This window comes from Podarcis gaigeae, assembly GCF_964106915.1.
Source record: "Podarcis gaigeae genome assembly, chromosome: 8".
In the NCBI taxonomy this organism is placed as follows: Eukaryota; Metazoa; Chordata; class Lepidosauria; order Squamata; family Lacertidae; genus Podarcis; species Podarcis gaigeae.
The window spans coordinates 56870355-56882973 of record NC_139684.1 but is presented as its reverse complement, the minus strand read 5'-3'; the positions used below and the strand labels follow the sequence as shown (position 1 = coordinate 56882973).

At 46.0% G+C, this 12619-nt stretch overlaps 1 long non-coding RNA gene across 1 annotated transcript in view; it reads left to right on the top strand.

The window, feature by feature from the left end:
• LOC310851983 overlaps window positions 1-7254 on the top strand; it is a 34223-nt gene extending 26969 nt beyond the window's left edge. Inside the window, exons 2-4 of the long non-coding RNA XR_014567933.1 lie at window positions 1191-1326; window positions 3590-3677; window positions 5807-7254. This is a non-coding gene — a long non-coding RNA (uncharacterized lncRNA). The remainder of the gene's footprint in view (window positions 1-1190; window positions 1327-3589; window positions 3678-5806) is intronic.
• Window positions 7255-12619: the final 5365 nt, after the last annotated feature.

The window sequence follows — 12619 nt, the reverse complement described above, 5'->3', positions numbered from 1 at the left end:
TGCAGTTTATTTTGCAATTTGACTATTTAACCATACTTTCAGCTAGTTTTGCTAGTCGTTGAGAAAAGCAAGTCCTAACCTCTAGAGATAATAACTTAGAAAAGAAAACTCAATTTCTCAGGGAGTTAAGTGTATCAGTTAGTACTACATTCTGCACCTCATCTCATGTTAACAATAAAACAGAGTTTTAAAACTTAAAAGAACAAACAAAAGCCAAGCCCAGTTTCTAGCCTTAATAGAACATTTTGCATATATACCGTGAAGAAGTGTGTGGCATCAAAGTCTAAGAAACCACAAAAGGCTTGAAAGCAGGATGGAAAGCAATGGCCAAGTGGTGAGCAGTCTGGACTCCTGGCAACTGAATCCCAGAACCTGAACATCTCTGAAAATTTGTAAAATTTTAAATCTGTGCTGGATTAGAATTCTGGGCATGTTTGTAAATGGCTTGCTCTGAAAAGAGGGTTTATGCAAGGACCACAAAGAAAACCTGCAGAATGAGCCTGTGGGTTTTTCGGATGTGGGAGCAATAGAAGAATGTGGTAGATCCTTTTCCCGTACCTGAATTACTGAGAGCTTAACATTAAGGCTCTCAGTAATGGACGCAGGTGGCGCTGTGGGTTAAAGCCTCAGCGCCTAGGACTTGCCGATCGAAAGGTCGGTGGTTCGAATCCCTGCGGCGGGGTGTGCTCCCGCTGCTCGGTCCCAGCGCCTGCCAACCTAGCAGTTCGAAAGCACCTCCGGGTGCAAGTAGATAAATAGGGACCGCTTACCAGCGGGAAGGTAAACGGCAGCTTTGTCACGCTGGCCACGTGACCCGGAAGTGTCTCTGGAGAGCGCTGGCCCCTGGCCTCTTGAGTGAGATGGGCGCACAACCCCAGAGTCTGTCAAGACTGGCCCGTACGGGCAGGGGTACCTTTACCTTTACCTTTTTAACATTAAGGCAGGTGGGATTTTATCTTTTTCATTTCCATTTCCAATCCACATGGCTGCAGTTGATTAAGAAATGTTTCCTTCTTCTTGATTTAGGTATTACAACCTACTGGTGTTTTCCACTACATTGTTTCCATTTGCTCTCCTGCAGAAAACAGGTTATATTCTCTGTTGATGCACTCCCAGCATCAAAGCCCCCATCACTGGAAATGTGCACATTGTGTGATTGGACTAACAGCCTTGGTTGTTTCTTGTTTCAGGTGGTTCAAATACCTTTTTGCTTGGTGTCTTAAAATACATATTCACTCCGCGCTCTTTCTGATGCCTGCATTTTACATTAATTGCCATTTGGAAAGGATGTGCTGTCAAGCTCTCTTGTTATTTCTGCTATTGCTGGTAGGTGTAATGTTAATGTAATCTTGCTATATTTATAGTACTGTACTGAAATATTGGGGTTTTTCCGGTATGCTGTTATGTTGCACTATATTGTTATGCAAGTGTTCTTACAATTATTATTATTGTTAAATTTATTAATCCTTTTCTTTTGCCTTGGGCAACTCAAAGTGACCTATGAAAAGAAAGGAAAATAAAATAAAAGACATGCGTTTATTAAAACCGGGGTTGGGGGGAAGTTAGATTTTGAAATGCATTCCTGCTTTCTTTGTTGCAAGTCACTTTGAGAATGATTCTTTATATGGAAAGGTGGCATACAAATAAGATGATGAAGGAACTGAAGGGAGGGCCAGCTCCTGGGGGAGCAACTCAAAAGCTCTCCATGTTGCTGCTTTTGGACAAGGCCTTTGGATTCCTTACACCACCAAGCAGAGAACAACAGAGAACAACAAGCCAGGAATCACATGGAACTAATATGGAAAGCACAGCTCCAAGGGGCTAGTTTTGTCATCATGGTGCCCTTGGGATGTTGTTGGGCTGGCGGGAGCCAGTGTGGTGTAGTGGTTAAGAGCAGTGGACTCATAATCTGGTGAACCGGGTTAATGTCTCCGCTCCTTCACATGCAGCTGCTGGGTGACCTTGGGCCAGTCACATTTCTCTAAAGTCTCTCAGCCCCACTCACCTCACAGAGTGTTTGTTGTGGGGGAGGAAGGGAAAGGAGAATGTTAGCTGCTTTGAGACTCCTTCGGGGAGTGATAAAGCGGGATATCAAATCCAAACTCTTCTTCTTCCTCTTCTCCCATCAGCCCCAGGCCAACTAGCATGGCTGATGATCAGGGATGATGATTGTTAGAGTCCAACTGTGGGTGTGTTTACATTACTGCCTTAGAGTTCAGTGAATTGCTACCCCCCGGGTGGGGGGTTCACAGCTCTTCCCCCACGTCCAGCTGTTCACATCAGCATGGCTTCATACCTTTCTGTCTGCAAACACACTAGGTCAGGCATCCCAAAACTCGGCCCTCTTGATGTTTTGGGACTACAACTCCCATCACCCCTAGCTAACAGGACCAGTGGTCAGGGATGATGGGAATTGTAGTCCCCAAACATCTGGAGGGCCGAGTTTGGGGATGGCTGCAGTAGGTGGCATTGATGGGACGGGGACATATTTACCCTCTGCAAAGGTTTTCACATATGGAGATGAATCAGGAATGGCTTAAGGACTTGAGTCAGTGTGAAGCTGGTCTGAGAAACGACGTCAAACAGTAGCATTTTATAACCAAGTACACACTAAATATGCAATTTGGATAGTATTGTGTGAACATGGATTAAAAAGCCAATGCTGGAAAGGCAACAAGTGCCCATTCAATGGGGGGGGGGGTGACCATGAGCAGAGCCAAGGGGGGGGAGGGCAGCTGCCCCTCCTAAATCAAGTAAATAAATAAAAATACTTAACTAAAAGTGGAAATTGTAGAAAGATTTTGACAGATTTTTCTGAGCACTTGGGGTCAAAATAAAGCAAGTCCCCATAAATCTTGACTGCCTAGCCAGGATTTATGTTAGGGGGTCAGGTAGTCAAGATTTATGTTAGGGGGGCTGAACATCCACCTGTCATCAATCCCTGTTTGGCTCTGTCTAGAAGCTTCAGAATGAAATGTCTTAACAACAGTTGTTTTGCATTACATTACTTCTGCTTGGGACACAAGACCAGTAAGGTTCTGTTAGGTCTCCTGCGCTCATTGTGTGGTCTTGGACAAATCATTTTCTCCCAGTTTTACTTCCATGTCTGTAAAACGGAATAACCACTACGTGTTTTCCAGGGTGAACACACTAGAGATTGCATAGCAAATAGCATTTCTATGGGGAAGTGATTAGTAATACATTCTTGGCTTCAAACCCGGTTAGTGTTAGTGAATGCATGTTGCAAACGTGTTTGCCTTAGATTCTGTTTCGGAAATGGATGAGTAGGCTCAGCCAATCTGTCTTCCATGGCTAATTGGCAAGGCGCTTGTCTTGGCCTCATTTACTGTCACCAAAGTCCTGAAATGTTTTCATCTCTAATTCATAATGAATTAGCCTTTCATTATGCTGAAAAATTAAAATTTCATACGAAATAAATATTCATTTTTGAATGGCGGATGTGTCCCATCTATCTCATGTACAAAACACCCATTTGACTTGCGAGTGCTCATTATGAATTTTTGTTAATTAGAAGGCTAATTGTGCTTACAACAGTTTTTCCCCAGACCCACCAATTCCTTTCTTGCAGCTGGCAAGGGGACAACCAGATGTGTTTCTGTGTGTAATGCTGCTATTACCAGAAAATCCATCTTTCTACTGCTGAAAATGATATGAAGGTGAATTACCGAAGCCCATATAGTCCTCTTCAGGCTTAAACTGCCCCCTTGCCCCCCATCTCAGTGTAGACTGGGTGCCCCCTCTGCCCCAACCTTCCTGCAATGAGATGTCTGAGGGGAGCTTCTCAGCATGTTTATCTGAGAAAAGTTAGAAGCCTCCCTGCATTATCAGGGTTTCTGATCACAATAAAGTCTACATATTAAGATGCCAAAGGACTACAGGAAGCAGCCATGAGGCAAAGGCAAGACCAAGAGAAGGAACCTCTCTGGGGAGAGGGTCATCCAGAGGAGGAGAGCTGTCAGAAAAGCTTTTGAGCCTCTGTGGGAGTTGTTTATGCCACATGCAGCCAATGTGGTGGCCCTCTGTGGTGGCCCTCTGGATGTTGTGAGACACGGGTGGCACTATGGTCTAAACCACTGAGCCTCTTGGGCTTGCCGATCAAAAGGTTGGCAGTTCGAATCTGCATGATAGGGTGAGCTCCCCTTGCTCTGTCCCAGCTCCTACCAACCAAGCAGTTCGGAAGCATGCCAGTGCAAGTAGATAAATAGGTACCACTGTGGCGGGAAGGTAAACAGCGTTTCCATGTGCTCTGGTTTCCGTCATGGTGTTCCATCGCACCAGAAGTGGTTCAGTCATGGTGGCTGCATGACCTGGAAAGCTGTCTGTGGACAAATGCCGTCTCCCTCAGCCTGAAAGCGAGATGAGCACCACAACCCCATTGTCGCCTTTGACTGGACTTAACTGTCCAGGAGTCCTTTACCTTTACCTTTTACCTGTGGGACTCCAGCCCCTGTCAGTCCCACTAAGCATGCCCAATAGTCAACCAACAAGCAGAACCTGGGCACAAAAGCACTCTCTTCTCTTCTGGTTTCCAGCAATTGGTATTCAGGAGCAGAGCATGGCATCAAGGCTAGTAGCCATTGACAGCCCTCTCCTCAATGAGCTTGTCTAAGCCACTTTGAAAGTCATTCAAGGGCTCATCCACACTTGCCTTTCCTCTGCTTACATTTAAGTGTCAGGAGCTCGTCCTACTCTTGAGTAGGACCCTGGCAGAGACACATGCCCGACTGGCATGTTCTCTCCCTCCTGGTCATTTGTTCGGGAGCTTCAAAAGCTTTCTTCTGCCCGAACATCATAGCGACTGATGCCAACAGACATCGGCACACTTAGGGATCCGCAGTGTTTTCACAGCTCACGTAACAGACCTCAGAACTCAGCATTTTGGCTAATCTACTTTATTTACATATAAACACACACGGAGCACTGCAACATGGCTCCCTCTCCCTCTAGCATGAGACAGCAAAGAGAAAAAGAACAAAGGACAATAGTCCCACTTCACGGAACACAGTAACACAAATGTCCTGTCTCCATTACTTCCCACTCTGTGGAGTCAAAACATACTCCATGTGATAGACAAAAATCCCATGACTGCAACCATGGGGCAGGAATTCTAACATGTATGTTATGTATTTTATCTCAATGTATGCAAGTCAAAACTTATTTTGTCTTAACATTTGCATTTTGCAAAACATGTGCCTCTTTTGAGCAAAAGTCTGGAGAAGTCTGCAAGATCTGGAGGATGAGTCTGTCTCAATCCATGCATCTGTATGGGAGATTGCACCCTAAGTCAGCTTCCACTGGGATTCTGAGGATTCCAGTTCCTCAGACATCTCTCTATACTGTCCTTGTCTCAGCACTAGGCTGTGGAGGGAAGCAGACTTGCTGAATATTCAGGGGAACACATTGATGGGCACAAGGTGGCACACTGCAGTGGAGGGAGGGGTGGGCTGCTGGGCTTTCAGACCAACACTGGATACTTGCAGGGATTTCTAAAAAGGCTGCTTGGAAGATCTGTTGTGAAATGCTCCATCTCTTGTCTCCGTTTGGAGCATCTCACACACCAGATGGTGGCCAGATGCAGTCCAGAGCTGAAGAATTTGTGTGTGCAGATTGTATGAAGCTACAAGGGAGGACAGATTCAGCTGACATTCTGCAATGTGCTCAGATCAGAATGAGAAAGATGTGCAGGCTTAAAAAATCTTCCATCAACACAAAATGCACCACTCACATCCTTTTAACAAGCATTTAGTTATGATCTGATTTCCGTTTTTTAATTTTATTTTTGCAGATCACTTCAGGACTCCTTTGGCTGTGGGAAGTGAGGAACACATCTAGTGAACTGAACAACTTTGACACATGTGTTGAGGTTGCTTCCAAGTTTCAGTTTGGCAAAAGGCAAATCTACAGATTCCAAGTCCCGTGGAAAATAGGCTGGCACATTGGTCAAGGCAAGCAAGTCTGCTGATGGCAAGAAAAGCCCATAGGCATCACAACTTGTAGATATACAAGAAATGGATGCCAATGTATTAGGAAGCACTGTTTGTGCAAAGGATTCAGTCCATGGTGCACAGCAACCTGACAAATGTGTGGTTTGGTGCAGAAAGCCGCACAACCATCACCATGACAGTTGACAGCTTGTCCCCATCCTCCTCAGCCCCTTCTTCCCCACTAAGTTTGTAAAACCAACACTGAAAGTAAGGAAGAGGAAGCTGATAGGTGGTATCACCTCTGGACTGGTTGCAGGTAAGAAAGCATAGAGGTGTGAATTCACTGAGACAGACTGATGCTGGTGGGTAGGGTATACTTTTGCCCTAATAGACCAGCCTTTATTGCTCTGAGCTTCTTGAAGGACCTAAACTCGCTCCCATATGAGGCACTGATGGCCACCTACTTGGATGGCTCCTAGCCATTATGGCTCTGCTCTGCCTCCACAGTTGGAGGCAGCAATATTTTTGAATACCAGTTGCAGGAAACACAGGTTCTTGTGCTCAGATCCTGCTTGTGGGTATCCCAGAAGAGGCATCTGGTCAGCCACTGTGAGAACAGGAGGCTGGACTAGATGGGCCATTTGCCTGATCCAGCAGGACCTTACGTTCCTATGTTCTTACAATCAGTGTGGATATGAATTAGGGGCCCAGGCTCCCTTGCTTATTTTTGAGGCACTTGCTGTTGTTCTGTTGTGTACCGGACTAAGGAATAAAAGAAGAAAACACTAAAGATGGCCTTTTCTTTGAACAGTGTGTGGCAGCTTTTCTTTTGCAATCCAAATTAAATCCCCTCTACTCTGCTACATTGGCTCATTTGCCTCTGCTGATTACAATGACTTGGCCATCTTTAGCGATGATTAGAACAGTCAACCCATTAGAAGATTTTCAGTTGATCATTTACTTTTTTAACCGATTCATCAATCAAGCAATCAATTAGAAACCCTTCAGTATCTGAAAAGGGCACTTTCCATGGTTAATGAATGAATATCCCTTGTTTGTCTTCCTGGCTCCAGGAGGTTCCTTGACCCATAGGATAAAACTGCAGGGCTGCTGTTTGCTCTGCGTCACCCTGTGGATTGATGCCATGAAATGGTTCCTAGATAGGGGCTGCTGGGCAGACAGGGTGCGCTTGGACTAGATCACCTTTTGGTCCTTTCTAGCCCCATAATCAGATCACTTGGGTCCAGTTCACAAGACACAAGCATGCTCACCAGGAGTTGACTGCAACATCAAGAGATAGTTGGGCAGATCAGCAGGTTCCATTCGCCATAGATTCCATCACTCATGCTTGTTTCTGATCTTGCACCACTTTGGCTGATGCATAATCCTGCCCCTGCTTTTTGCATGTAACAGCAACATTATTTGTGCATGCTGAGAATTTTGGGTGTAATTGCACAAAGTTTGTTTGTTTGCTTGCAGGTTTCTTTCAAAACACAACCCCAAAGCAGAATCCCACAAGGAGGACAGCAGCGGCACATATGTATGAGAAATGGGCAAAGCACATGCGCACAACAATCTATGTAAGTCTTATGGCTTCCCCCTAAAGGATCTGGGAATTGTGGTTTGAGGAAGGCACCAAGAACCCTCCACTACAGAGCTCCCAATCCCCCTTCTCCACAAAACAACAATTTATGGGTTCCTTGAGGGGAGGGAATGACCAGCCACTATTGCAGCTGAACCCTGAAGTAGAAAGTAGGGATGCTGGTGGAAATGAAGCTGGTGGAAACACGGTCGAGTTGCCTCTGAGCATGTGCAAAGTTTGTTTGTGGTCAGTGTTGAGTCGTACATCTGGGATGACAATCCTCAGCCAGTCAGCTTGGCAGGTATGCTTCAGCACTGAAGAGCACCTCTGGGTCCCAGGAGGGAGCTCACATGCCCCCCCGCCCCACCCCACGGAGCCAAGGCTTTTGACATTGTGTGTTTATCCTCTCAATTTACTCCCCACAACAGCTGGTGCTTGTATAAACTTTGCGCAGAGATTACCGGGCCCTGCAGGCTCTGCGTGGTGCAAGCATTTTTCAAACAGATCAGTAGCTTAGCCTGTTTCAGTGTCAACATCTAAATAATTTCAGCCCCTGAGCAGTGTGAACAGGAGTGTTTACACTCCGAAGCTGACCTAAAACAAATGTTTATGGAGGTGACTCCCGAGCGTTGAGCCAGAAAGCTGCAGCGGCGGAAAGCCCTCTCTGCTTGCAGAAGGCACAACTGGAGCAGATGCTGGAAGTGTGTGTGTGTGTGTGTGCGTGCATGTGCAGATGGCCTTGACCTCTGCATTTCAGTGCCTGAATTTAATGCCTCCCCTCCCCTTTATAGTGTCCTCCGGGTCTCACTCAACAGCACTTAATAGCCCTCATCTAAACTTAGCTCTTGACACCTGGGCTGCTTGTAAGTGTTAAAACTGATAGAATTCTGCCATAAATTTTCTGCCAAGATAGTAGTCAACAGGACCGGGTTCAAATGCTGCCTGATTGTTTTTATTATTATTAGTGTGTGTACGTGTGCTAATTTATCAAAGGCAAAAGCCCCCAGCTTGAGGCAACGTCATAGAATCATAGAATTGTAGTGTTGCAAGGGACCCAAAGGCTAATCTAGTCCAACTCCCTTCAAAGCAACATCACAGGGTCTCCTGTTGCAGCGCTCTCCTGCTGAAGTCAATGCTGAAATGGAAGTGCTTAAATCTGGCTGGATCAAACCCGCTCTGTTTAAAATGCAGCTGAAAGGCTCGGGGTGGAAACACCATCCAGCCTGAAAGACAGGTGTAACATTAAATTAAATTAAAAAGTCAGCGTCAGGAAAAGAGGGCAAATGGACAGATAGAATGAAACTTAAGACAGCATTCTGAATGCTGCCTGGGCTATATGAAATTAATAATGGAAAAGACAACATTTCTGTGAAGACACGCTGCTGATGACAGGCCAGTCCCTTTCAAAGTCTTTCTATCCAGTTCTAATAAGCTATGAACTCCGCTTCCCAGTGACAGCCCTCAAAATCCACAAGTCCTGTCTAACAGGACTGGATGAGCAAACATTCTCTCAGTTATCACATTTTAATTGTATTTCCTGGGGCTGAACATGTGTTAATAAAGCAGATCTTTCTGCCTACCTGCAGTTTCCCTCATAATCCCTTCTGCCCCATGGATTCCCTTCCATCTGGCCATCTTCTCTCCCCCCCGACTATCTGGAGATAAATGTTGGGTATGTGTATATTTCCCAACATCAGTGTCAAGGAAATTTTTCAGCCCAAGGGTTGCATTCCCTAGTGGTCAGCCTTCTGGGGGCCACATACAAAACTGGAGGGGGCCAGATGCAAAACTGGGTGAGGCAACTGATGTGGCAAGGGATGGGTGGGCCTGTCCCTTTGGATTCTCTCAGCTTCTTATACATCCAATTTTACGTTTGGTTCTCTACATTCTTCATCAAATTGCATTAAAAAAAAATTCTCATGAAAATTCACCAGCAGTTCAGGGTTGATTTCTCCTAATGATGTGTACCTTAGGTCAAGCAATTTCTTCAAATGTAATTCATTTTCCTGCATGCTCTTTTCAATGACACATTTATTCTGATGAACAACCTTCCCCCCTCCCAGTTTGTTTTTGTAAATATTGCTTGGTTGGAGTACATTTTTGAAAAATTCAGATAAATGCGAATTCCTGCATTTTGGGTCCCGTATTATTTCGGAAAGCGGGAGTTTGGGATGTTTGCCACTAAAAGTGAACTGAGTCAAATCCCCCCCCCATCCCTAAATGTGCCTGTACAGCAGGGCTACATTTCAGCCATGCAGAGGCCTGACATTTTTGCACCCGCCTGCGTATGAGTGTGAGCACACGCAGAGGCAAGCCAGAGACAGCACTGCAAGCCAAGGGCACATCCCAGTGAGACAAAAGCACCAGAGGATGGTGCAGAGCCGAGCCAGTGAGGGGGCATGGCTTGCGGAGAATCCAGAGGTCCAGATAGATTAGCTGGGAGGGCTACATTTGGCCCCAGGGCTGCCTCAGGCTCCTTGCCCCCTCCTTTCAGCAACTAACCCCCCACCTTCCCTCAGCTGACCCTGAGATGGTCTGTAGGCTGACACCCCACTCACTTGTCCCTCTCTTGAGGGGATGAATTCAGAGCAGGGGTCCCCCAGAATTTTGAATCTGGAGGCAGAACTGGAGACCTAAGAAAGTTTTATGGGCAGCACTAAATACCCATTTTGTAAAAGAAAAAAGAGAGAGAGAGAGAGAGAGAGAGAGAGAGCGCGATACTCAGGACCTCTCCTTCCCAACGAGCAAAACACAGGAGCCCCCATTAGCTGAAGTGGTGCTTCAGGTTAAGAACAGTTTCAGCTTAAGAATGGACCTCCAGAACGAATTAACCAGAGGTACCACTGTATTATTATTTTACATATATTAAAATTGGGAGGGGCAATTGGTGGGTGGCAAGGGAAAGAGCGGAGGGTCACTGTGGTGCCTTTGGGAGCCACAATGAGAACTTGAGAGCTAGAGAATGTTTCTTGTGCTTCTTTCCAACGCAGCTTCTGGTGGTCCATCCCCCTCCCTTCCTCCTCACTTTAATTGAGTTTCATGATTGGCTGCCTAGTTTGGATCACTCACGGAGCCTGAATCTCCCGTCTGCAAGATTGCATGTGTCTGTTCGGGACTCTTACTTGGCTAAAAGGAGAGGGAAATAGGGGCATTCCACTGGGCCTTTCCTGGAGGCAACGAGGTGGGGGGCGGGTTTGGCTTGTGTTGCCTCCCATCTTGCATGCAGATCTGGGATCCTCCTGTGCCCAGGCTGATATTGCTGGCCTTGAGATGCAGCAGTTACCTGCAAGCAAAGCAATGTGGTGTGTCCAGCCTAGCCAGTGTGGAGGCTTTGGGTGGGGTGGCCAGGCTGGCCTCACACCTCCCTTCCTCACTGAGTGGCCAACCCAGAGCTGGACTTCTAGCTTGCTCACATCCCCTTGAGATGTTCTTTTTTGGAAGCCAACCAGGAATTTTGAATCAGGCTGCCTTCCCTCTCTTCCTATACATCTGCCTTGAATAACAGAACTGTAGAGTTGGAAAGGGACTTAGGGTCATCTAGCACAACCCCTGTAATGCAGGAGTCACAGCAAAGGAATCCCTGGCAGATGGCCATCCAGCCTCTGCTCCTCCAGTGAAGGAGAGGCCACCAGCTTCTGAGGGAGACCATTCCACTGTTAAATAGCTCTCACCACCAGGATGTTCTCCCTAATGCGTACTCAGAATCGGCTTGCTTTTAATTTGCTCACACAACACTGTGCAATAATGCCCCTATTAGCTCCTGTGATATTATCTTAATTTTTAATCACTGCTGCCCGATTATTCTCCAGTTTTATGGCCTGTTTAGCATGCAGAGCACTGTGAAATTCCTCTCTCATTCATCCCCACAACAGCCCTGCGAGGCAGGGTTGCGGTAATGAAAAATGTGTCAGAATAGAGCGTCTTCTTGCTTTCTGCTGTTTTAATGCCTCAATTCTGCGTCTCGCTAATAACATAATTGCCGGCAATATATTAAGTGGGCTCCTTTAATTATGATGTTTGCCTTTTCTGTTACAACATTAGGAGGAAGCCTGCCATCCCCCTGGGAATTCGTGTAGACAAAGCTCATAATTATATTTTAGCCCTTGAAAAATGAGATTATTTGTTCTTGCTTTTAAAAATACAATAACCAAGGTGGTGAGGGGCGGGGGGGGGGGGACGGACGGACCACAGGCTTCCTTGGAAAATTTCAGAATCAATTACACTGGGCAACAATTTTTTACTTTTTGAATGTTGTCTAGATTTCTACAACTGATTTAGGGTATTTTTGCACTGCTGAATCAGGAAATGGCATCCGTTTCTCTCCATCAGGTCAGGTTTTCTGTAAACTGAATGGTGGGCATTGATAAAGGTAAGTACATGTAAATTGCATGTTGCTTCACCATTTTTCAAGCTTCAGGGCTTGAACTTCCATTTCTTGGAACTCCTGGAATGCTCAGCGGGATGGAGGTCTCTCTTCAGAGTCCGCCATCATGACTGCGTCCCAGCGACCCTGATACCTGGTCTCCATCTCTTTCATGTCCTGATGGAATCTCTCCCCCTGCTCGTCACTCATTGAGCCCAGGTTCTCAGGAAACCGGTCCATATGTGAAAATAGGTAGTGCATTTTGACGCTCATGTTGCAGCCCAGGTTTCTGAAAGCAGTCAGCATGTTGTTGACAAGTTCTGCGTAGTTTCTGGCCTTATTGTTGCCAAGAAAGTTCTTCACTACCAGAACAAATGCCTTCCATGCTTCCAGTTCCACTTTGTTCATTGAGTTTCCGAACTCTGGATCTCTGATGAGCTGATGGATCTGAGGACCGTCAAAGATGCCAGCTTTCAACTTCTCCATGGTCAATCCTGGAAAAGCCTGGCACAAGTACCATATTTTTCGCTCTATAACACGCACCTGACCATAACACGCACATCGTTTTTAGAGGAGGAAAACAAGGGAAAAAACATTCTGAATGAAACAGTGGATGTATCATTTTTGTGCTTCATGCTGTGGCCACAGACATGTGATCTGATGGTGAATTTGGGGTGACCCAATGCAAAAATCCTGAGAATCCCTGTGGATCCATGCTTTGTAACCACG